Source organism: Calonectris borealis, chromosome 4, assembly GCF_964195595.1.
Source record: "Calonectris borealis chromosome 4, bCalBor7.hap1.2, whole genome shotgun sequence".
Taxonomy (NCBI): domain Eukaryota; kingdom Metazoa; phylum Chordata; class Aves; order Procellariiformes; family Procellariidae; genus Calonectris; species Calonectris borealis.
In genome coordinates, this window is record NC_134315.1 from 50,074,665 (window position 1) to 50,098,107 (window position 23,443).

The 23,443-nt window shown below is 38.4% G+C and overlaps 1 protein-coding gene across 3 annotated transcripts in view; it reads left to right on the top strand.

Annotated features, from left to right (window-relative positions):
* FBXW7 (F-box and WD repeat domain containing 7) overlaps nt 1-23,443 on the top strand; it is a 188,283-nt gene that overhangs the window by 59,031 nt on the left and 105,809 nt on the right. The window lies entirely within an intron of this gene.

A 23,443-nucleotide genomic window follows, 5' to 3' on the forward strand; every position in this document is an offset into this window, starting at 1 on the left:
GTGCAGGAAGAAGTTGGACTGGCAAGGCAATGACGTTCTTGATCCTTTATTTACCTTTTGCTTTTTCAAAGCCTTTTTGCAGGGAAATATATGTAATAAATCTCACTTTATAAATGGGGAAACAGACTCTGAAAGTGAAGAGGCTGAAGGTCCCTCTTCAGGCCCCTGGCAAATCTGAGCATGGAAACCAAGTCTCCTCAGACGAATTCAGCTGTTTTCCCACTAGATCACATTTTCTCCTCATAGTATTTCCTTTGTGGGAAAAACACAAAGAAAAGTTAAGTCTCAAGAGGTTGAAAGGTGGCAAAACATTTCTATGGGTTTTCCAAGTACCTTAAAAAGGTGATTCCCACTTGGTATAGCTGGAGAAATAAGGCACAAGGAAGATGGTGACTCACCTAGATTCTCACATCTGGAATTGGGATAAAAATTAGATCTGATTCCTGTCTTTCTAACACTTTTTAACAAAATGGTCTCTGTAGCCTCTTCTTTACAGAAGAATGGACCTTCTTGCATCAGTTTCTTCTGTGCCACTTCTTCACAAGTATGTGTGTAGCGTCTTTGCCAACCGTTGGGGACTGTGTGCCAACTAAGGCAGCTGTCACTTGATTTTTTTTTTTTTTTCCCCCCAAGTGTTTTGGCTCCATCTGCTTGCCTGGTCACTTCCATTGTTTGCTTTCCACTTCCTGCTGTGCTGGCTCCCAGATGCACAGTTGTCAGTAATAGTCAGTTTGTCCCTTTGCCCCCCGCCCCAGTCTCCCCAAAGGATGCAGATTACACCTTTCCTTCCTCCAAACGCCTATGCCCATACTCGTAATTCAGGATGGGGAGTAGAAGAGGCTTCCGGAACGTGTCATAACTTAATGTATACAAAAGCATTTTCCATCTGCTTTCCACCCACAATCACAGCTATTTCTCACAATATCTAGAGTGACAACAAAATGTTTTTCTTGATCAGGTTTTGGTTAGGTGGCATAAATTGAGGAAGAAAGGAAACAGCTAGACAACATGAACTGAGGGATAATGCAGGAGCTGGGAAAGCAGTTCTGTAATTTATTTCTCTTAAAGCTATAACAACCTCTAATTTTGAGTGGTAATTTACTGATGAAAGATTGGCCACTAATTCTTTTTTCTACTTAGAAAGATACCTTGCATAACACGAGCAATTCAAGATCTTAAGATGTACAAATCATGTTGCTAAGTCAGTGCAGGGCATCAGAATTAGTGTGGTGTGCCAGCTGAATTTGAAAGAAAACATGAATTGGCAAGCCACTTAACCTAATTCAAGTGAGTAATGGGGATAGATTCTATCTGCTCCTCATGCACATTTGAGGCTCAATTTTTTTAATTTATCTATTTATTTTGAATATCTATATGTCTCTATATATCTACTTGCAGCTGACTTGGTGTCAATTTTTGTTTTGGAGCTCAAGAAAGCAGCAACAACTGGCAGTTACAAACAGATTAAGTTTTGCAAGTATTGTTGATCTAAACTGCTCTCTCATTCCATTTTTGTAACCAAGATTTTTTATGTTGGTTATGTGTACATATACATTAGTAGCTTCTCCTTTAGAAATTTCTTCTGAACAGATGGGAGCACTGATGCCTATATGTAGGTTAATTTTTAAGTACTTTGTTTATCTTGCCTAACATTTTGCACACCTGGCACTTTTTCCTTTAGAAGAATGAGTAGTTAACATGTTTTCACTGTACTTCATCTTTGTAAAGCTTCTAAACCACAGAATTCTGGGGGGAAGAAATAATACTGCATGTAAGGATAAGAAACAAAAAATTGCCATTTCCCAATTTGATTCTTATTAGAAATGTGGAGTAATCTTTCCCAGACTGAGAAGTTCCTGGCCATTTGGTGACCATAGCTTCCATTGTGGACAAACTTGCAGAAGAGGCATCTTTCTCTGTGAAGAACATAATGGATTTTTATGTTTCACCCTCAAATTAAAGGCTTCCCCAAACCTGTTTTACACAACATATAACATTAATGCTTTTGCTATTCTATAATGCTAGTTGTTTACATGAAAATACATTTTTTTGTTTTTCCCCAGTAGTACTCCACTTTCAAGTTCCTTGCAGATCTTTGCTTTTGTAAGTAAAGTAAAATAGCAGTCTTTTATCTGTGGAAAAAGGTAGGCAAAGAAGCATAGTGGTTTCTATTGGAAAATACATTTAATGGTTCTGAGCTGTTACGTTGACTCAGTGGCCAGCAAAGGTAGAAAATATGACTTGGGTTTTGGAATATTTCAGATCCTTTATGATCCCCTGGCATCTAAAAAAATCCCCAGACAAACAATGCCCCCACTACTACCAAACAAAAACCAGCTATGAACCCTGTTCTGAGAGAACAAAGATACAAAATGTGTATTGATATATTAAAGACATTAGCTCATTTTATGGCAGTGACTATGCTTTCTCTAAACACACCAAGCCAAATCTTGTCCCTTAGTTGTTGCATCATATCTGAGTAAAGGGAGAAGATGGCATGTTAAGAGTAAGAGGAATCTGTAGCGTAGAGCAGGCATTGTTTTCCATTAGAGAGGTGAGTGCTTTTATGCAAAGGCCCTGGACAGCCAATATACATACATACCCAATATACAGCCAATACAGTCTGGCATTTTCTAACAGCTGTTATTTATCCTCAGCTTTGTTATGGGTGGCTAAGTTTCATCTCTTCTTGAACAGAGAAGAATCTGATTTTTTTTTTTTCAGACTCTACAAATACAGGGAAAACTAAACATGAAAGCAGGCTGTAAAACAGGTGAAGAGTAGAGCTCAGGGAGTGCAGAGCCTCTGGAAAGAATGTAATCAGGACATTTTCGGGGATTTTGTCTACTTTTAAGTCAGTGTAAACTCTGTTATATAAATCCAGCCAAATTCAGGATAAAACATATTGAAGTTCTCACAACAGTCTTAATAAGTACCAAGCACTTCAGCTGTCATTTCATGTACTGAATGTGCCAGTAGCCCCAAGTGGGCACAGGATTTGATTTCTTTACAAGTTGGTAGATGAGGCTGTTTCACTCTGTGTTAGTGCACAGAGTGGCTGTTTGTGGAATAGTGGGTTGCAGAAGTGCTAAAAGCCAGTGGCATCAGATTCATGTAACTTATGGAACAGACTCTTAATGTCCTCTCTTGTTTGCTGATGTAAGAAGCACACTTTTAAAATTTCCTACGTGTGTTAGATCTCCACATACTGAATGAAGTGGATGCTATTCCAATGTGTGTAGTTGATCTTTGACTCTCAGAATTAAAATTCTAAGCATAGGAACTATAGAAAATAATGCATACACAAGTACCTGCTTGTGGGAATAGCTGAGAAATAAAAAGGTGATGGCAGTTTGTTGGCTGTCTAACCATTACCAATTTATTTTAGCCATTGCATCTGAAAAGGTTTTGTATTAGCACGTGCAGCTTTACAGATGTTTGTGATGGTTCCATGAGCAGGAAGATGCAGGTAGTTGAATACTTAAATCTTGTGCCATCACTTGCAGAGTGATGGCTATGGTAAATGTCCTGATGACATATATTATATAAGGTGTAATTAGGTGACAGATGGCATCAAACTTCACTTGCAGTTGTAGTTGGCGTAGTTTTTTGAGGAGGGAGCAGTAAGGACACACTGGTATTTTTGCAGTTTCTTTAGCCACTTCTATTCACAAATAACAGATTTTATGCATTTACTCATGCTGTTTGAATGCAATTATACTTTTGGTTTTTAAAAGCAAGTTCTCAGATGGCCAGTGAAGATATCCTTGATGCTGAGGAAGGCAGGTAGTACTGCTATATAAATTTAGACCTGTTTTTTAATGTGTAAGTATACAATTGTTATTGTATCTTGACAGGCCATCTATCATAGTAGCAAGATTGATATTCCTAGAACCACGAGTCCACTATTTTCCACAGTAAAACTTACTACGACTGTAAATATAAGCAAGTACTACTAATACATGAAGACTTTTGTCTTCTCGTCAGTTGGTTTATATTAATGATTGTACTGATGGCTGGCAAAAAGCTTCTGGTATCAGACAATATCTATCACAAACAGAACATTTGATTTAATTTTCATGCAAGGATTGTAGTACAGTCTTTACATTTTCTCAGGTAGAATTCAAAAAGGCATTATTTTGGTATTTCATGGTTTTTAATTCTATAAAACCGATTGCTGTCCCAAGGTCAAACTTTTGTCTCTACTAGTCACGATGAGAGGTGTTTGTAATCTTCAAGTTTTGAATTTGTTTTTGCTCATTTACTTGGTCAGTAACTCTCATTAGAGCTGGTATGACAGATCTACAGCAGGATCCAAATAACTTGGCTGTTGGTAAGAGTCCCACGCAAAGGTGAATAGACTTTTGCTGCTTTCACACGATATGAAACTTGGGTTGTGCTTTAGCAGCCTTTACATTTTGGGATCATACACAGATTTACACAAGCATATGCTGGGTATGTCAAATCAAAGGAGTTCAGAGAGATGAAGACTTTTTGAAAATACTTGCTTGTAAACACTGCAGCTACTTTAGACGTTAATTAGTCTAGTTGGTGAACTTCACTGGCTGACTGGTTTAACATTTTAATTCTTAGTTTCCATTATGAAAGACTTGGCTTAACAGTATTGTCTGCAAGGACAATGCTGCTTGGACTCCCTTCATCTCCATTGTTAGAGAAGCTTTAAATATTATTAAATTAAGGAATTGAGTTCTTGGCTTTTATGACAGTGTTCCTCTTCTGGGTGCACAAAGCCAAATTATCTCGAAGCATAAAATAAACAATCAAGTACTAATGTTATAAAGTATCCATTTCTGCTTGTTTCAGCTGTTACTAAATATAAAAATTGATATGCTGGAACACTTACTCCTGAGTCGTCGTCTTTTTCCAAGCCCTGCATAATACAGCAGATCAATAATGCACTTTCTTGGCTACAGGCGCTGAACAGATCTGATCCTGTTTACTCTATATCTAGTAATGAATTATCTATAATTCGTCTGAGACCTTATATTGTATAAATTATTCTACTCTTCACATTTTTTTTTTCCTTGCTATCCTCTTATGCTTACTTCACTTCTAGTTTTATGCTGCCACATCTGCCTGGAATATTCTCTGTTGTAACACTCAGCTTTTAACTTCACCTTCCAATTTCTTTCCAAACATAGTTTTTCTATGATCTCACTTTCCTCTGTTACTACTACTAATTTCCTTAAACAGTAGTGGAGGAACTTATAAGCAGCATATCTATCCTGTTGCAAGCAACTAATTGTATATCTTGATTTTACATATTCCTTCTCTTTTTGGTCTGAGATTTGCGAACTCTGTTGAGCAAATACTGTCCTTTAGACAGTATAAATGATGGACTCTGTACAAGAGCCACTTGGCTCATTCTCTCTGGAAATGTATGTGTGTATTGACAGTGGGAGATCCTAGTATTTGTCAGATCTGTACTTGGAGAAGGGATTTGCTCTGTGAAGGGCAAATGAAAGCATCTGCATTTGGATTTCATATTTATGTACTGGTATGAAGCTTATTGGTAACTAATTTGGAGGTGATACGTGCATACTAAGAAGCAAGCTCTGTGGTTGTTCTACTCTTGTAGATCCTAAGGACTTGAACAGACTTTTCAGAAATGCACTGAGGCTGCGGAGCAGTACTGAGTATTTCAGCTGTGGGCTATTGTATAGTGGAAATGGTAAATGTAATATGTGAACAAGCAGGGATAGATTCACTTCCTAGAGCCTTTTGTAGAATATGTTAACACTTGGAAAGATATGTCAGTCTTTCTTCCCCCTCAGATTTTCTTTCAAAAGATAGGGTGGAGCTTTTACATGCCACTTCAATACCATCTTTCACTACCCTTACTGTCTTTCATTACTGCTGAAGCATACAGTCACCAAGTGTGTGGTCATTACATAAGCAAATAAATGAAAGCTCAAAACCAACTGCAGATACATTTCAGAATAAACAATCTTCTCTTCAGATATTTTGGACTTCTCATCACACCTTGTAAACTTACAGTAGCAAGTTCTTTATAAAATATGAATGAATGCATGATCTACAAGTGTTGATTTTTGAGCCATTGAGCTAATGGCTGGCTGATTCCAGATCACTTTTGAAATAGTGTATGGCACTACTGTTACCGGAACAGATTCAGTTGGCGTAGATTGACCAGAGTTTTATTTCTTCTGCTTCATTACAACATCTGTGAATATCAAACGTCTATGGCTGTTTCTACGTTCGGTTCTGATCTTTCCTATTGCTGCTTATTGATGAGGATTTGATAAAAGCAGCAGGTACTCCTAATGGTACTGTATTTTGTAGCTAGAAATTTCTAATTCTTCAATCATGTTAGATTTATTGCATCTGCATGAAGTATCTTACCTTTTAATCTCTCCCACATATCCCTGCTTTGTTTAAAAAAAACAACCACAAAAGGGTTGTTTGATGATGTTCAATTCCTTGAGAGATATTATAAGTACAAAAGCACCTGCCTCCTCCACCCCCTTGTTCACTGGATGGTTCAGCACAATCTTGTTAACATGGAAGGTGTTTAGAAAAGGATCGGGTTTTTTTGTGATAGGTTTCAGAGGTTTAGCTTTTCGGTTCCTTATTTTCGGTCATCAGTCTGAATATAGGACATAGCTGTCCTGTCTATATGTGCGCATCTCAGATTCTCCCTGCGTATGAACTGATCGCTTTGCTTTCTACTTGTAGATAAAGAATGCTAGGGCAAAATTGTTCTCTCAGACCTTCTTGGAGAAGTGAATAACAAGAAGTGGTAGCAGAACAGAAGTAGACACATGTGAATGCAACATAATGGTAGCAAAAATACTAAATCCTTTACCTTTAGAAAGACCCTATTTCATAGTTCCAGTTGTGGAATGCATATGCCCTTTGCATGGCATGTCTCCTTGAAGCCACTGAGAAAGGGATTGGTGATATCTTTGCATATGCTTTCAGAGTATTTGCAGACTTGGCTTATATTTTGTTAAACTTCTGAGGTTATTTTAACAACTTAAGGAAGTTTAAAAAAACCCTCAAACTTTTAAAACTATTTTGGGAGTAAAGTGCTCTGGCCAAGTAATAAATTCTGTGTTGAGTTTGCCATCTGGATATATGCATAGCCTCCCCCCCCGTCCTTGAAATTATCTGTCTTCATGAGCTGTCGTGGTTTAACCCCAGACGGCAACTAAGCACCACCCAGCTGCTCACTCACTCCCCCCCGGTGCGATGGAGGAGAGAATTGGACGGGCAAAAGTGAGAAAACTTGCGGGTTGAGATAAAGACAGTTTAATAAGTAAAGCAAAAGCCGTGCATGCAAGCAAAGCAAAGCAAAACAAGGAATTCATTCCCTACTTCCCATCGGCAGGCAGGTGTTCAGCCATCTCCAGGAAAGCAGGGCTCCATCACGCATAACGGTTACTTGGGAAGACAAAAGGCCATCAGTCTGAATGTCTCCCCTGAGCATGACGCCATATGGTATGGAATATCCCTTTGGTCAGTTGGGGTCAGCTGTCCCGCCTGTGTCCCCTCCCAACTTCTTGTGCACCCCCAGCCTCCTCGCTGGTGGGGTGGGGTGAGAAGCAGAAAAGGCCTTGACTCTGTGTAAGCACTGCTCAGCAGTAACTAAAACATCCCTGTGTTATCAAGACTCTTTCCAGCAGAAATCCAAAATATAGCCCCATAAAAGCTACTATGGAAAAAATTTAATTCTATCCCAGTTAAAACCAGCACATGGGCTTTCTTAAATGCTCACTTATGAAAGTGACTGCCAAAGAAGCAGGAAGCCCACGAATTAGGGGAGTGAGATAGGATCTTTCTGGAGATTCCAGTTAACCAGTATCTTTTCCTCATTTATTTTTTCAAACAAAAATAACAATAAAATAATTTTGTCCCTTGGAAAATATTTAACATTTTAATTGTATTTACCGCTTGTTCTCTGCTTAAATCAGAGAAGTGGTAGCAGTTTGTCTCTAAATATCACTTGATTTCTGAGATGTGTGTTATGTCTCAAACTTCACAGGCTGTAGATGCCAGCTACTTTGTAAGACTAGGGTTGATATCCTTGGTTCACTTTTGATGGGTTTTATCAACACAGGGAAGCTGTGAAACAGAACAGACTGTGAATCTGAAGTGGACTCTTACTAATTTACCAGGTGGACGTTGCTGGGGTGAAGTGCGCATTCAGTTCAGGTTCAGCTGGGCTGATTGCAGGTTACAGCTGCGTGCCGCCTGTCCTGTCCCCCTGCTGAAGGAGATTGTTTGTGTCTCTAATCTGTTTGTGGAACTGCTCGTGTGAGTGCTTCCTAATCTGTTTCAGGCAAAACGAATCTGCTTAGCTGAAAATTTAAACTTGTAAGCTAACCTGGCTCATTCTGACTGAAGCAGATTAGTGATGCTTATGTGCACAGGTACACCAGGAGATCTAGTTGGATGCAGTGTGTAAGCAGGTTGGGTGTGGGAGGCTGAGCTACGCCTCAGGAAGAGTGTATGCATGTCTGTCTACACTCCTATTCTTTCTGAAAGTTTCTTTAAATAGTTTATTTTGATGTGTCAGGAAGTCTACTTTGAGAGCAAAATAAATCTTGTGCAGAGTAAGTGTGCTGGGGAGCTTGCTGAGCACTTGCTTTCTATTAGCTGCTAGTCCTTACCTATTCTAAAGTACTTTTTTTTTAATATATGAGTGCTGTGTTGCGGTTTTATCTCTTAATTCAGTGAGCTAGGATTTCCCTATAATGCTTGTTTTAGTCCTCGTATATCTCTGGCTATAAAAAGTTCAGCTAATATTTCAGTTCCTGCTGGAATTGTATGTGCACAACTAAAAAGGAAAAAGACCAACTAAATGATCTTTCAAAAATATCTGTTAAAAAACTACTGTCAGACTTTTAAAGTTGGTTTGTTATATTTTGAAAAAGTCCTGCTAGAAAATCTGCTGAAGCTTTCTTTCATTTTTCGAAGAGATGTCACCAAGTTCTGTTGCATAACTAGGAGAATTTCTGTGCAAGCCCATAAAACCCTCATGCTTTCTTGAGATTGGTAATGGGATTTCTACTAAGTCAGCCATTTCTTGTTGATGGATGGTGCCTGCATCTGAGCTGCTTAATACTTCCATGTTGGGGTATAAATGATGGAGCACTCATCATCCAATCTCTGTTCCTTCACCAGTGGCAGAAAGACGTAGTGATCTCCAGCCTGCTGTCCTGCTACTGTGAGTTGAGCCTTTTCCAGATCTTACGACTCTTCAGAAAAAGTTTCCTGAATGCCTTCTGTCTTGTAAATTTATCATCTGGGACTGAATACACTTGGGATCAGATTTTTAAGTTGTCTCCTTCTGTCTGCTTTGTAACAAGTCCTTTAAAATGGACAGCTCCAAATCTGTTAAGATTTCTTTCTGGTGAGCCCTAGTGTTGAGCGTGGCAGATGTTGCTGTCTGGGACAGTTCCACCTCCCAAGCCAGATGTGCAGCAGGCTTCTTTTTTTTCCCCACACACAGACTCAAAAATCAAGGAATGCAAGACTGTGTATTTGGACAGTCTGTAAAAAGTGGCTTTGGGCCAGAAGTTCCAAAAAGAATTTTACACTGACCAGTACTTTTAAAATGGTCAGTTCCTCAACGGAGAAGTCAACATTGAGTGCAGGAGCTGCTGCTGAGAACAGCCACGGTCCTGAAACAGTTGGTGCTCTCAGTGTCAAAGTAGTTATTTCACATACTGAAACAAGATACCAGAAGCACCTAAAAGAGCTTGGGGGTTTCAGGTCAATGCCCACCCATGAAGATGAGATATCTTGGAAATGTTAGATATCACTAGATATCTAGATATCGCTAGATATCTCATTAGTGTCTGAGGAGTAAGTGCAGATCTGTGGACCCCACTGGTGCCATTATCATGTTAACTGCAATACTTCAAGATTTACTATGAACTCCATGGGAATGGATTTCAGTACATGAGCCCTGCACTGTTAGAAGAAGAAAATATGTTCTTGCCACGCTTTGATAAAAATCTATGAGTAATGTCACTAGGAAATGAAAGCATTTCTTAGAGCCTAGTTTCTCTCCAGGATTCTTATTGGAGAAAATTTACTTGCTAGATATTTCCCAGGCATCGAGATGATAGGAATGGAAATGTAAATACCTTAGAAAATGTAAATACCTTAGAAAGTTCAACTGTATTTTTTGTACCATTTTACAATTTATACCTAATCATTGCTTCTATTGAGCAAATAGCTGACTCCTATGTCCTAGTGACCAAAAAGTGATTTCTGAACTTTGGACAGAATGGTACCATTTGTTAATCAGCCTTGCATCTGAGAATATGGAAGCACACATGTAGATTGTAAGAAAAATTAAGATAGACACAGACTTGAAGGCCACGATGGATGACTTGGACTTCACATTGCCAGCATGGTTTGTACTATATTCTGTTTTCCTCAGTGGAGGACTGGACCTTTTGAAAAGTTGAGCTATTTAGTGAGAGAGCCTCACAGATACTAAAAGCCTTTTTGGGCTGCTGCAGTGAGAATGGTTACTGTAAGGTCCATTTTGCAGGCTTCAAGCTATGCTGTCATAGGACATAACCTAAACAGCCAGATTTTCCAGTAAGGACAAACATAGACGCCCTGGTTTTGATTGTGGTGTTGCTACCGACAACCAATATATTATTCAGAAAGTCATCCAATTTGGCGTTCTATCAGTAGAAACAGTTGTAGTAAAATACAACTGTTAGCAGCTGGACTGTTCCACACATCACTCTTACACGGTAGTGATAAAAGCATGTTCTGAATTAGTTGGATAATGGCCTCAAAATTTGGTTCAAATCAATCAGTTATTTTGCAAGTCTTTTTCTTGAATAACTTTCTCTGTTAGAAAATAAAAAACCAACCCAGAAACATGCCTTGCCTGTTCTGTGCATCCAGAGCTCTGTTCTCTTGCGTCGACTCTTCAGGCTCCCTTCCCTATCGTGTTGTGGGTCCCTGTGGCACGTAGGAGACAAACCATCTTGTCTCACAGATTGTACTGTCTCAGCTGCTTTGGATTTCCACCTGTTACCAGCAATCTGGCAAGTCTCTCCCTCTGAACATCAACACACACTTCACTAGGGCCTGAGCAACTTCATCTACTTGCTTTAGAAATGTGCTGGTCTCCAATATCAGCATAGCAGCTGACCTTTGCAAAATGCTGTACACCTGATGTAGCAGCAAGGGCAGACACCAGGTTTGGACAGGGAGCAGTGCAGTCTGTATTTGATCAATACAGCTGATGCTGTTCAGCACTGCTGTCTGGGAAGGGTGGTGATTACTCTTCACCTACATGAATCTGCGCTGACAATGCCCTTGAAAAGTCAGGGACATAGACTGGCCTGCAGTAAAGGTGGATCAAGGCAATGACATCAGGGCCTCTTTCTCTTTGCAGCTGCCATTGTGTGATGGGTTCACTGTTGCAAAGAAACTGTCCTAGCCCTGCATGCCTTTCCACATAGGCACGAGAAACGGTGGCTCGTGCGTGCCAACTCTGACAGACAACTCTGTCACCACCACAACTCTGGTGGTTTGGTGAGACTTCTGACAACAATCAAGTTTAGATCTGTAATGCTAGCTTGCTTTTATTGAAGAGTGTAGCTTTAAGTTTATGGGTAAGTATTTATTTTGCAGTGGTGTAAGATGTTACTTGGTCCCTAGCTGTTACCTGCTCTCTGCTGGAAAGGTGTAAGGTCTGGTGTCCTCACATCAGTCATTCTTAGTCCAGTGCCATCAACATCATATAAGTTAGAGGAAACTGGTAAGTTTAAGTTGACTTGCCTAATTTTGTCTGGAATGGGTTAGGGGGCACTCAGTTGACTTCGGTGAACCTCCACTGAAAATGTCCTGTGGCAGAGCAGTAACAGCATCTTAAATGACATTAGTCTCCAAAAAGGATCTCTGTCTACAACCTGTTTTTTATCCATTCAAATTACGATCCCAATTTCAAATTTTAAGATTGTTTATATTTGTACAGGCTGTATCAGTATCTCTTTTAGTTGGTAGTTCAGGTAAATCATTTATTTGTTCACCATATCAGTGCTTTCCTGCATTGGACTCAGCTCTTTTTACTGCTTGTATTCACACCACCTTTCTGTAGTAGGGAAGTGCTATAGAACAGAAACATAGAATACTTAGAGTTGATGGCTTCATAGGATTTGAAAGAAAGTTTGAATGCGTGCCTGACATTAATATTGTAGCCCACCTTACATTTTTATCTAGGCACCTACTTTCACCTCTGGTTGTGCGGATACAAAAAGTTACTTTCCTGGTCCCAGAAATAGTTTGGTCAAGCAAATTTAGGTCTCCGAAGGCTGTTAGGCAAATGCCCTGCTGCTGAACCATACTGCTTAATCAGTTACTGAAACAAGATTCTCAGAGAGCCATTTTAAGGGCATTAAATCAATAATAATAATTGCAACCATTTCCATTTCTCCCATGGAGCCTGCTAAGAGTCTGTTTGGACCAGGGCCAGATTCTTTTAGACAGGTTGGGATATCATCTTCCTTCAAACCTGGCAATCTCGCATGCTGTTTGTCAGCAAGTGCCTTGTTGTTCTGCAAGGTCAGATTTTAGATCTACTGCTGGAAAGCTGCCCCGTGACACAGAGAACATAACACTTAGGAACCAATGTGTCGTAGGCAGTGTTCTGGAGACGTGAGGTTAACGAGAAGGCATGAGAAGGCATTTGCTTTTTTTTTTTTTTTAATACCATGTGGAGACCATAATTGGTTTTTTTGCTTTTAAGTGAGACACCAGGAAGGGGAATTTGTTCTACGGTGTCCTGGTAGTATGTGACCTTGTTTTACTTAAGTCTTTCTAACTGCTGAAGATGCTGAAAATGCAGACAAACCAATGTATTAACAGATTTCAGCAAGTCCGGTAAATGCTGCTGTTCTGTTTCTTCTTGTATTTCTTGCTTTTATTAAAAGGAAAAAAGTGCAGGTCAGAGGCTCCTTATCAGATGTTGATACAGATTAAAAAAGTTTAATGAGTTCATTGACTAGCTCTGGAAGAAAGTACATGATTCGGAGTTCATTTTTGAAAAATACGGTATTCAGACTGGAGACAATATTGCCCAGCGGATACTGCACAAAATCTGATTGAATGTACACAGCTGAACATTTCATAAGATATGAGTTGGGACTGTGGACAGATAGGCATTCTTCATAAAATATATATTACTCCTTGTTCTGTTAGAGCAACCTCACAGGAATAAGGCTGAGCTGTATTTTTTCCCACCAAAATGGTAAAATACACTAGTGCTAATATCTTGTGTTGCTTGCATGAAGCATGCTTTCTACCCCAACCTAATCCCCAGCTACCTTTTCTTATCTCAGAAATTCAGTTTATAACTCTGCTGAACTAAACACAAATAAGAAATTATCTCTGTCTATAATATATTACAGCCTTTTACTCCCAGCTGCTTTAACAGTACTGATAGAATTACTTCATTTTTTTCCTAGCAATTAGGACTACATGACAGCTGAATATTATAGATAATCATCCTTCAGACTTTTTTAAAAGAATAGGCAACTGAAAACAGGAAATTAAAATAGAAATTTTTGGCAGTAGCCTGGAATAAGCATTGTCCTCTATGGATCTTGAGGTAGAAAATGTTGTTGATGATAGCTTGGCAAGACTTGGGTGTTTTATTCTTTTTCCCTTGTCTGTCATCTCCTTGTATGCTTGGAATAATACAGAAGGACTGGGAATTTTAAAAAGTTTTTAAAAAAAGAAGTGTAGTGTTCAAATTAATAGATGGCTATTTAATCTCTGGTAGGGTATTCTTTATTTTTACAATAACCTGATAATCTTTTCTAGAAGGCTAGTCTGATGCAGAAGCCTGCATCAGAACAGAATAAAGAGATTGCACTTTTCATGGCATAACCTGCATTGCTTCTCCTTTACTTCATTAGTCATTATTAAGAGGCTTGAAAATACTGTTCTGTGCCTTGAAGCTTCTTAGGAGTAAAGGGAGTTGATTATTCTTGGTGATTAGAGGTAGTATAAGAGCTGCTTGAAAGGGGGTATTTATTTTAAACTTTTTTAATCGTTCGTAAATAGTAGTCACTGCTCTTGATTCTCACTTTCCTCAGCTTCAATCCTGCTGTCTTTTTCTTTTTAACCATACGAATGCTTTTCAGTGTAAAGGGTGTATGTGTTTCCTTCAGTTCGTGTGTTGTCATTCCACGTTAGAGGTATCTATCTCAAACAGCTCTGAGATAGGGGAGAGTTTAGTATTTGGTGTTAATTTCCTCCCCTTCCTCCCATTTGAATTTAACTAAACCAGGTTTAAATTAAACTAAATTTAGTTGCTATTTGTCCTCAAGGTCTATTCCCCCACTTCAATTAAAGATGATCTTTTTTTGGTCCATCTTTTCTGCTCTGTGTTCTAAGTTGACCCTGTTTTTTGACTATCTCTGCTGGTCTGCGTGTCTGCCTGTTTGTGCTGCACTTCTGCAGCATTTGAATTGGAGATTCAGTCCAAGAAATCACGCTACCATTTTGCCAGAAGCTGACACCAGCCATCTGGTAAAATTACAATTCAGTATCAGTAAAACCCATATTTTGGGGAAATGTACCCGAAATTACTTTTATGATTAGTGGACAGGAAAGAAACAGAGACAAAGAAGTCAGCTGGGTACTCTATAAATCACTTTGAGGTTTTCAGACCAAACATCTTAATGGCTGCCTTCTTGCTGCCAAATGTTGTTTTGCTTTTGTCTTCAGAATAGTTTGCATTAATAATGAGCAACTCTGCTTGGAAGTTATTTATGTATTGCTCTTATGATACAGCTTTGCAAAGCAGCACCACACTAGGTAACAGACTATGTGAATGGATTCGTAAAGCAGTTTAGCATATCATACTGCTAAGGTCTGTAGGTTTTCCCATTGGAGATGCATCCCAGCCCCAGGGCCACATTCAGCGATGTTGTGGATGCTGAAGAAAAATTTATATTAAGGCCATTTTGGCCATACTGTGCTAGCCTGTGTGTTAAGCCTGGTGGTTGTGAAATAAGTCTGCAGTGGAACTAGGCAGGTTTTAATCAGTGGTTTGGTAACACGTTTTGCCTGTACGTCACTGTGGGAGCAGAGAGGAGGTGACAACAGCAGCTCTTGTTTGTATTTCCAGGGAGAGGTGGTCAGCTAACCGTGCCTTGGTAGCTGTGCACGTGCTGCATGTTCTGCAGTTGCTGAATCTGTCTGTTAAACTAAGATGGAATATATTTCTAATTTAAGACTTAAAGTGGTGATGAATTTAGTATCTTCCTACTAAGCTATTACAGTGAGTAATTATCCTTATAGTTAATTCCATTTGGATTTTTCTCATTTCAGCATTCAGTGATTGGATCTTGCTTCTTGTCTATTAGATAAAATCCCTGTTCGCCTAGATAGTTGGGAAGAAAGTAGTTGTTTCTGCATAGTAATCACGTTGCCTGTTTATTAAAAGTAAGTGTTACTGAATGATTGTTCTGGACTTCATAGTTGAGATTTCCAGTTCCTTCTGTTGGTACCTATAGCTTAACATGTCTGTTAACTCAGTAGAGTTTTCCATGATACAGTAACACTCCAGCATAGCTTAACCGAAGTTCACTACTAGAAAGCAAGTTTAGCAGTGTCATACTTACCACTCCTCGGGCTCCCTTCCTGTGGTGAAGGATGAAAGACCTTGAGCTGCATAAAACCATCCTAAGCAGTTGTTGTTCCAGGCAGCTGGGGAGGTCCCCGTATGCAGTGCTGTTGATGATGCTGTAAAAGACGGCGAGGACTTCTGTTCTAGAGAATATAGGTGGTCTGGTTTAGGGGCAGAAAGGCACGTGTAGAAAGCAGAACACAGTGCTTAGTGCTGTGGAGATTTCAGGCCAGCTTGGAAAGCTATCACATCTACCACAGACCCACAAACCTCATTTACTTACTTTTGGGAAAGAGGGGTGAATTCAACCCCCAAATTATCCAAACCTGTTAAGTTTTAAGGACTGCTTCGTCTCCTGTTGCACTGTAAGAAGATTTGTGATCTTTTTGGTAGAGAAATTCTGTATTACATGTGTATCTATCACGAAGTAAGAGTTGGAATGGTTCCGTTTGTACGTTTCTAGCCTTTGCTAAGTAGGCATGCAACAGCATCTTTAAATTTGAAGGGAGTATGATAAACTGCCTGCCTATTTTTTTAATCTTGAGAATTTTTCAGCCCACGTGCTTCTCAACTAATGTAACTAAAGAGATACTCTGTTTATTTTGCTATAAGTATGATCTAATGTTTGCTTTTGGCAAGAAACTGTTCCTTGTTAGTATGCACAGAAGGCATAGTTTACATGAGACTGAAATATTAACAGATAGAAACTTGCTGTTCTAAATGGAGCAAACAAGCATGCTTGTGCTATATCGCTAGCAATAGTAGTATAGGCTTCTTGTAGTAATCTAATTTGTGAAAAAACAGGTATTCATTAATTATGCAAGGTAAGAATTTTTTATTTAGAGAGGTAAAAATTTTAATATAAGAACCTAAGTAATGGTACAATTGTCAAAGCAGAAAGGATAAGACAATGTAAATGAAAATAGTGCGCTTTAGTTTTCTAGCACAGAGGTCCTTTCAATGAGAAAATGGACACTGCTTGATATTAAAGATTAAGTGGAGGCATGGAGGATTATATGGAGGACTTGCCTGTTTTGATTTCAATAGTTGCTGGAAAACTTGGCACCCTTTAAATAATTTAAAGCTTTTTTTCTGCTTTCCCTTTTCTGAGGAAAAGGGGAGAGAAGCCTTTCATTAGTCGCACATGATAGTTAACTTGTCACATTTTACAGCTTAATCCTTTTTCTGTAAAGAGTTGTTAGTGAAAAGACAAACCAGCCATCTTCTGTATAACAGTCATTATTGATATAACTACTAAAAATAACATGATTATTTATACAAACACAGTAAGATCAGTCATAATACTGATCTCCTCCTACTGTGGATTGTTGCCTCCTATATCTTTCAAGGAATTTAAATTATTTTATTCTAAATAATATCCATTCACTCTTCTTGATGAAAACATAACTGCACAATTAAAAATAAGGAGTAACTTTTGTACTTTTACTGTTGGTCTTGACTTTCAGGGAGCTAAGAGGTATGAACAGGATTCTTGATAAACAGACAGGAGCTCCCCACTTCTTCAAGAACACTGTACTGGTGTTAATAACTTGTCAGTCGGGATATGGCTTTGAGGAAAAGGACTTTGAATTTCTTTTTTTTTTTTTTTTTTTTTTTTTAATAATACAGTTTTCTTATTATTGGGTGATGGAGGCTTTGAACAATTTCCTCATGGGTCACTTCTGCATTTCCCTCTTATCTCTACACCCTCCTTACCACAGTATCTCACAGTAATTCTCATTTTCTAAAGTGTCAAATTTTAAGGTAAAAACATAACTTGTGTAACACACTATTCACTAATTATTTGCTATGATATTTTTCTCCTTTTTGAAACAATGAAAATGCAGGCATTTTTTTAACACTTAAGGTCGTGAATTACTTGTGGAGAAGTGTTTACAGAAGAAAAATCAGTGGTTTCCTTTCTTCCTGTTATGTGTTGATTGCTTTAATCTTGTCATCAGGTCTCTATTAATACATTTTATAGCATGATTCTCTGTGCTAGAGCGTTAAAAACTGCTACAACTTTAACTCAGATTGATTCTTCCCCCCCCATCCCCCGAAGTCTTTCTGAGTTACTCTTCTGTGTAAAATTTTAACCAGAGCAGTCCTGTTTTTGAGAACGCACAAGGAGGGAAGAAAAGGGCTTTTGGCTTAAAGCATTAAGACTTGACGCTCCTCTTGCTGCTGCAAAGAGAATCCGTGGAATCCATTTTAGCTGTAATAAATCCAGATTCGGTGTTTGTGTGTGCACGAACCCCGCAGGTAGTTGTGTTGCTGATGCATCTGTGTGTGCCCTGCCTGTACACAGCAAGGAAGCATGTTAGACCCTTTGCAGCTTTTTCCACTCCACCCACAGTCACTATCTGTGAGGGTTAAGTAAACCTCCATTGAAGGGACTGGGCTTTTACAGTGATGGCTGGAAAGAGTGTTGTTCATCCTATTACTTGTGCAATACAATGTTATTTGTTTCTGAATAAAGAATTGACATTGGAAGTTAATGTTCTGTAATGATGTTAAATGTGCACAAATGGAGATCATGTGGAAACACTATGGAAAAAATAAATGTAAAGAGAAGAAATGATAGGTCTATAAAATGGAAGAATTTATTCTTCCACACTAACAGGACAAAGATTTATTGAACAGAAAATCTTATCTTTGATTCAGCAGTTGATTTTTAAGGAGGGTTTGGACATCTGCAGATGGAAATCTATGTATGAATGTAGCTGAAGGTCAGAAGAATGCAATCTGAGTGCTGACTTTTGTTTTCTCAGTGATATAAAGTATCTTAATCTGTATAAAGTAATTAGATATGATCATACATATTTTATCATAATCTAAAGAATAAGTATGTTGACTGCTTATAGCCCAAGCTGTTTAATCTAAACTTTCGCTAATGAAAGGTCTATTCATCTCTCTTCTACCTCTGATATTTCCTTATCATGCCACTCAGCTTAAGTACCGCTAAATATGTGTAAATTCTTGCAGCAATTACTCATTTCCTAAACTACTTTTTGTATTCTCATTCTCTAGAGGGTTTTGTGTGCTATTTCGTATTTTACCCTATATTAAATACTTTACCTGTGTCTACCAAAAGAAGTAGGATTACATGATAGGTCCTCCATACTCCTTTGTCTTTCTAGCCCAGAGTTAAAACAAAGTTTTCTTTTTAATGGCTTCTGTGAGTTTGTCCCCATAACTGATAGCAAGGGACATTGCTCTGTCGTGCTCTTACTACTCATGTATCATCAGCTATTGTCTCTCATCTAAATACCATCATTTTCTGCGGGGAATGGATCAGAATGGAGCAAAGTGTCTGGGACTGTAAAGTAGCACTGCGGGCCAAAAGCGATTGGGAGACTGAGGCATGGGATTAGAGAGGGAGCTGTGTTAAGAGGCAGTCCTGGGAGAAAAAAGTAAGTTTGGATGATGAAACAGGGAGAGAAGGGATGAGGTCTGTTGAAATAGGATTATGGGGTTAATAGAAGCAGGTGAGCAGAAGGGAGAGACATCTTACAGTAGGCCATATGTGGTGGGAAAACTGGAATTGTCTTTGTTCAGAAACATTTAGGAGGGGAGGTCAGGGCACAAGGACTTGATGAAAAGCCTCAGAAGGTAGATGCAAAGTCGGGGCCAGATTACAGTAGAGAGGGGGATAATTAAAACTGGCCACACAAGAAGATTAGAGGCAGCTGGGCTTAATTAAATTTGCACAGGAAACTTTAATTGTGGTATTTTTTTAAATTTAATGAATACTAAATCTAGTTTTTTGTGTGCTGTCAGATTTATGTTTGACATAAGTAAGTAATTAGAAGAGCACTTTCATTTAGTGTTGGTTACTTTGACCACTTTGCATTGAATAAACAACATGAATTGATTGTTAAAGTATCTAGAAAGAGTGAAAAAGGGAGCAGGATAATTTCTAATCCAACAGAAAAGTTACGTGTGCTGCTCCACAAAGTGTTGGCAGAGCTTTGCTGGGCAGGGTGATAGTACAGTAGGAGCGGAGAATCTTTTCAGCTGCTAATTTGTTTTGGAGCTTGGAGCTGTGAAGAATGGAGCTGACCGAGGGATCTGAGGTGTGTATACATTTGGAAGAATGTATTGTTCTTAGCAAAAGCATGCATGCTTGTAGAATGAGATGCATTGTTAATGATGTATTTTATTTTGATGAAAAGTTTTTGAAAGTTTTTAAAGCTGTATGTTAATCTTGCTCTAATCAACCCTTTGTGCAGATGAAATACGGAAGGTTTGTTTATTTTCCTCTTCTGTACAACATATTCAACTCAGAATTTTATGACTTGAGGAGTCCGTTACTGTGATCAAATTTGCCATCCTGTGTAACGCAGCAAAATTATTCTCCTGTAACTTTTGTTTAAAGCTCACTGTAAACTACTTAACTGTAGTTTAAGTTACTGTGGCTTTATCTGAAGTATCTTCAGTATCTTCATGCAAGGACTTCATTAAGTCCTTGCATGAGGATAATCGTCCACTACCATAATCTATAAAAGAAGGTGGTGGATTCTTCATAGTTTCAGTTTCCAGTTATTGCATGTTGATTGTTTTGGTTTGTTACTTTGCTATTGTTCAAAATCTTTCCCATATACAAACTGTGTAGCCAGTAATCAGATCAATATATTAAATGTTTTTTTTCAAGTTTTTGTTTTAGTCCAATTGTCTTTGTCCATAAAATCTGTAAGCTCAAAAAGATTTGTTCTAGGAATGTCCACTGCCCATAAACCACATTGTGACTATAACTATTCTGTCTTTTCACTAATTGATGTCCTGATCAGCATTAGCATGACTTAGGTTAGTATCCAAGTCAGTCTAACTCTCTAATTTCAAAGTTAATTCTTTAAAACCTTTTCAAGTTCTGCTATATCTTGTTAAAAAACCAACAACAAACCCCCCCACCCTTTACCCCTCACCCCACCTCTCTGCACCCACCTCATATCCCCTTTTTTTCCTTTCAAGTGATAAAAAAGTGATAAAAAGTTTCAAGTGATAAAAAAGGAATAATAAAAACCAGCAGCACTGATGGACATTTCCCCATAGTTATTTTTTTATAGGTTAAAAATGTTTAACAACTTTTGTATCTGCTAGAGGGACAGAGATATTTCAGCAGTAAAGCAAGAAGTGAAGTGGTTGTCCTTCTCTCTCAGTACAGAATGATCCTGTTGTGGTAGATAAACCTGAGGAGTTTTCTCTGTAGTTTCCCAGTGTTGCTTGGCATTTCTTACATTTCTTACACAAGGTTGGTTTTGAGCAACTGTTGTTCTGGGTTATTTTTATAACCTATCTTCTGTGCAAATTTAATGGATAAAGCTGAAGAATTCTGCTTAAGCAGCATTTAATCTTCAATATAGATGGGGTATGCATTCATCAACTCTGAATTTACAGTTGGATCAGTCCAGGAACTTCCATTTTCCTTAGGGTTTCCTTGTATTTTGCTTGCTGCAAGTGTTATGACAGTTACCTGGGAGTTGCCAAATTAGACTTGTTGACCAAGTTTATTGAGTTTTGCATGTTTATGCGAAGTGTTGCCACTGCACTGCAATGTTTTGGTGTCTGTCTAAAAAAATCTCTTTGCGCTCTGAGGTGGGTAGGAAAGCAACAGCTTTCCTCTGTGGATCTGCTGGGGTTTAGCTGATTTGAGTCATTTTGGGCTCTGAGAGTATAAATGAAGGAGGCACTGTACTAGCTGAAAACACAGCATTTTAGTTCTCTGGTAGTTGATTTGTAAATACACTTCTTCCTGCAAAATAATAATCCTGTTTTACTCCTTATCTAGCATATATATGGAAATGATTGTATCTTGTGTATTAGCTGACAGTAGTTAATTCTGAAAGCACTTATGTGACAGAAGGCAGCTTTAAAGTTTCAAATCTCTCAGATAATGTACATCCATCTGTTCTTTTGCGAATGCATCACCTCTTTGCACGTTGAGGATTTCTGATGTAGGACTGCTTGTAATTAAATTTTGATAATGCATTTTACAGGCTTCTGGAAAAAACAAGTTGAGTTTATTCATGCAAATACAGAGTAAAACTGAAATCACTTATGACTGAAACTGATTCTGTGAATTGATGGTCACTGCAAAAATGTGGGAATAGTTAAAAATATATACTAGTACTAGTGTATGTTCATTTTTTTAATTGGCTGGAATTTAATTTGGTTGTATTAACAGTAACAATAGTGTTATTTTTGTCACTTAAGCATTTAGCAGAATCGTGCATTTTGTTAGTTAAGTATGTCAATGCTGACCTTTCATGTTGGTTGCTTATAGATAAAAATTGAAAGCATGTATTAAATGCAGCATTTGCAGTTTTATCAAGTAAGTCCTAAACCAAAAATCGATGCATATATTTGAAATAATGCTGTTGATACTGAAAAAATGCAATTAAAACTTTTAAGCTTCATTCATGGCTATTTAGAGAATCATTTGTGGTGGAAGCTAAAATTGCTAGATTGTCAAGATGTAAATTTTTTTTTTTTTTTTTTGATTACTGATTTTTACATGATTTAATGCTTCAAAAAATCCAAATCTTTCCTCTTTTCTTGAGAAAATAAGATGTAGTATTGTCATGTTCATAATGCCCAAACTGCGTAGCAAGCCTGATAAATAGGTTGTACTAACCTCAGATTATATATGCAACCAAATTTGACATATGATGAAATGGAGTTATTAAACATCACTCCAATATGCTAAGGTTTCCAGGCTTTGGGGAAACATGTTAAGTGAAAACATTTCTCTTAGGTGCCACGAAGAGTGCACTCTTTCTCAAGTGCTACTTACTATGTATAGAAAATGAAACACATTCACTTTTGATGCCCCTTGCACTCAAGGTGGAGTCATTAGCTTCTGGTTTGGGTCATGTGTATCCCAGTGCCCTAATGCTTTTTTCCCCACTGGTAAAAGCAGGAATCAGCACAGCCTCTGCTTGCTTCCATCATGTTCTTGCTTTGACGTGTGGAGCTTAATTGTCTTTTAGTATTAGCTTCTCATTCACTGATTGGAGCTAATTGCTAGTGGACACTTTCTTTGGAACACATATTTCAGCTTTTGAGTTTGTAAGGTTTTATTTGGAGGCAATTGTCATCTGGGTAGATATGTGGAAACTTGGGAGCCACGTCTTTGGGAGGTAAGTAATGTTTCCCTGAGGAAGACGGAACAAGTGTGCAGAATCCCATCTACGAATCCTTTTCAAAGCAAGACTTGAAAAAAGTCTGTAAATGTGTTTCTGTGGCTTTTATGGTACAACACAATGAAAATTACCTTAGAGCTATGGTTTCTGGTACTTTCTTCCCTCCTCACCAATAAGTTGAATGTTTTTACAAATGTCATGGAGCAAAGTTGGTGTTCCACACCTCCATCATCCAAGGCTCTAGGTTTTTTGGTTTGATTTTTTTTTTTTAAAAACTCTAAGAGATAGAGGACTTTCTAAAAAGGGCGGGGGGAAGGGAGAGGTTGGAAGAATATCCTCCTGTACTGAAGTACTCAAACTTATATGCTTTACTGCTCCTACTCCGAGGAGACTAAGCAGTCGTGCTCCCTTCCAGTATTCTGAATCTCTCTCTCACAGTGTAGCCTGCTGAGTGTGTGGTCTGTGGACACCCAAGGACAGTGGTTCCATACACGATGAAAAAGCTAGTTATTTTCTCTTTGCACACATTTTCATCTGCAACCTGTGAATCTGACTACTTGTTGAGTTCAGGTCTGACTTCACCTACTGAACACATCACTTGAATCTAGGGGAACTGGAGTCAGGATGTGCCAGCCTGAAAGGTTGTATA